Here is a 3,502-nt window from a genome sequence, read left to right on the forward strand (position 1 = left end):
GCAAATTATTTCTAAGCTGAATTTAAGATACACAAATCAAACATTAGAGAGGCCCCAGAATTCCTCTGGTGTCAGTGCTTTGGAAGATCCCAGGCAAATCCAGAAATCCCTTATTCACTGGGTTGACATAAATATTGTCTCTCTCAGAAGTTCCTAAGCATTCTCCCGACCGCTGTGAATCCATTGTTTGAGGTGACACCAACTCTCCCTTTAGAAAAACACACCAACCCCTGTAGTCCTCCTGACTCTAGAAAGAATCCTAGTTTCTCCTTTATATTTTTTTCTTCCCAGGGTTAAATGTTATCAAAACCCAACAGGCAGTTCCTCCTCTCTTACCTCTCCTTGTTGAAAGAGAAGAGAATCAAAGAACATTTTGGAATGCCATGTGCCAGAGAATGCTAAACACAGTTTTTATTTAAACCTCTTAACAATCATGTTGAGGCACTATTACATCTCCATTTTGCAGATAAGGAAAACTGGACACAATTTATATAAATTGAAGAAATATATAACTGCCCATTTTATACCCTCCCACCATGGCAAGGGCTCCATCCAGCATGCTGGGCTGGAATGGGGAGCATGGGAAGCTTTTGCCACCCAAACCCAGGTGCTGTGTCCTTAGGAGCAGTTAATTCTCAGTGGCCCTCAAAATGCTGCAACTCCAGCAACTGGAGATGTGATCCGCAAATTATCTTCAAAAGTCTTCAGTCACAAAATATTTATAAAAATTTTATTAAAATTAAAGTCCTTGTTTTAGGCATGGCAAAAAATTGCACAGGACTTCAATTCTGTTGAAAAGAAAATAAATTCTGAAGAGATTAGGTCACCATCAGTTTTATACTTCACCTTTGACTTCTATTCACAGCTCTGTCCTTTTGGACACCACATTGGAAAGGAAAAAAAAAAATAAAGAAAACGTAGAAGACAAAGAAAGGGAGGGAAGAAACTAGGAATGCATCTGAATAAAATGCCATCTTTCAGCAATTCACCATATATATTTAGATTTCATGCACAGACATGTGCTTCTTTTAAAAAGTCCCTCTTGCTTTTCCTCAGAGGCCTGCTGACCAATAACACTGAGTTGTGGATCTACCTTGAGACTTTCCTGGGCCCCTCCAGGAGGAAGCAGGCACTGCTCATAAAGTATGGGTTTTGCTCTGCTAGCTCTCTAGACCTTGGCTTATGTACATACAATTCTGTACTGCTCACTGTGAGGTCTCAAAGAGCCTAGGACCTCATGCTTCTGCTTCCAGGAGACATTCAGAATCCTATATTGTATCAGGAAAAAAAAAATCTACTGGATTCCTGGGATGAAACAATTAAAATAAATTTATTTTTTCATTCTCCTCTTAAACCTGCTTAGTGGTGATTGACCTTCCCCTGAACAGAAGCACACAACATCCAATGACTTTTCTAATTTTAACTATTATATAACAAAGTCACTTTCATCATTTCAATTGCAGCCAAGGCACTTTTCATCAGAAATAAATCTTTGCTCCAACACAATCAGGTCCTCAACCTTTAGGGCCTATCCTGCAGCTGCTCACTTCTCTATGCACTCAGCATCTCCCTTGGCAGGAAATCCACTCCTGCTGCCCCCACAGCCACACTGAATAGGACATGCCTTTTACACAGACCCTGGGCTCAACTACCAACTGCTGCTTCCACATTCACTCCTTGGGATGTCTGTGACTTTGACACACAATCCCATGAGAATTCAGCCTCTTTGCAAGTATAGGACTTTTATTTGGCTGCTGCAGGCAGGCATGAAACAGGCTTCAATCATCTGCATTGCCAACTGCAAGAATACTTGTCAACTGGCCCTAAGGACATGCCTGTCACGTCACCAGTCCTGAACTAAGTGGCAGTTCCCCTTTCCGTGGTCTCTCACCTAATAAATCACCTTCCCAGATTTTTTTTTTCTTTTTTAATCCCCACCCTTAGCTTTTTCATCTTCATCTTCTGGATAAGAGTTTCTAGAGTTGTAAAACCAATTCTCAAATCTTTCTTTGAAAATCTACGTTTGGGCCTAACACCTTGATTTGGAATTCTATAGCTGCTGTATCTGAAGACTCTAGTTGAAACTTCCTATTTACTATTCTTTTACAGAATAAGAAATGTTTCTCTCAAACAGAGGAACCAATACTCACTATGGCAGCATATGTACTAAAATTGGACAGATACAGAGAAGATTAGCATGGTCCCTTTGCAAAATTCATGAAGCATTCCATATATTTCATGAAATTAGCCGATCCCCAAAAAAATAAATGCCAATGACTTCTCTGATTTAAGGATGCTGATCTATAATATGCTGCACATGGTGGGGGTGGGCGGGGATGGGGTTGGGAGGATTAAATGAACTCTAGCTAGGACAAAGGGGAAAGGGGAAGGGAGGGAGCATAGGGTTAGGAAAGATAGTGGAATGTGATGGTCATCATTACCCTAAGTACATGTATGAAGACAAGAAGGATGTAACTCTACTGTGAGTACAACCAGAGATATGAAAAATTTTGTTCTATATGTGTAATATGAATTGTAATGCATTCTATTGTCATATATAACAAATTAAAATTATAAAACAAAAAAACAGGAACCAATTGCACACATGATTAGTGATTCTTTTGATGCCATACCATGGGCTGGGGATTCACCAACAGGAATTCTATACCATTTCTTCATCAGGTTATGCTTAGCTAGGACAAGGGGATCAGTACCCCAGCAGGGAGGGAATGTGGGCAGGCAATATGCACCTGTCCCCTGCACAGCACAGCACAGCAGCAGCAAGCTCTCTGCTTCAGGCACAGAGTGACTCAAAGGCAGCCTGTAGTATTCACGGCAGGTAAAGCAGCCTACGCCACCCTGTACACAGAGCCCTCGGGAGGGGACTCAGCAGTGCACATGCCCTTGGATTTTCATAGAAAAGGAGCAGAATGGGTTTATTTTCTAGGAGAGAGCCTCATTGAAAAGAATTATAACTGCAAGAAAATTCTGAAAACCTATATGTGACAAGAACATTTCAGAAGTTGAACACTGGAGACCAAAATGACAAGGAGAGGAGGAAACAATAACTTTGAATTTACATTTAAAATTTTGTGTCAAAACCAGAAATCTCTTTTAACATATTTTACCATATTGCCCTCAACACCCTCTAAAGGAGAGAAAAAAAATCAATTTGAAGGTGAGAAAATATATCTTATTTGTTTAATATTAGCAAGCAAACTGAAAGAAGAACAAAATAAACTGTGTGACAGGGCCTTCAAAACTTTTCTGAAAAAATATGGAAATACACTTGGAGGCAGAATATTAGAGTTAATGAATTCTATTGTAGAAATTCTTCTAAAATACATATTGTGATAGACAATTTTATTGTGAAAATTGCCTGGAAATATCTGAGTTTGAAATAGAGATATGACAACCATTAGTAAACCAAATTAATTTTTAACATTGTAAAGCTTACTTTTCCTTTCTAAGTTGTGTTCACTTAAGCTTTCATTCTCTGTAC

The 3,502-nt window shown here is 39.3% G+C and overlaps 1 pseudogene; it reads left to right on the forward strand.

The window, feature by feature from the left end:
- Window positions 1-2,142: 2,142 nt before the first annotated feature.
- LOC125613991 lies at window positions 2,143-2,237 on the forward strand (annotated as a pseudogene).
- The last annotated feature ends 1,265 nt before the right edge of the window (window positions 2,238-3,502 follow it).

This window comes from Marmota marmota, unplaced genomic scaffold (genome assembly GCF_001458135.2).
Source record: "Marmota marmota marmota unplaced genomic scaffold, marMar, whole genome shotgun sequence".
Classification (NCBI taxonomy): domain Eukaryota; kingdom Metazoa; phylum Chordata; class Mammalia; order Rodentia; family Sciuridae; genus Marmota; species Marmota marmota.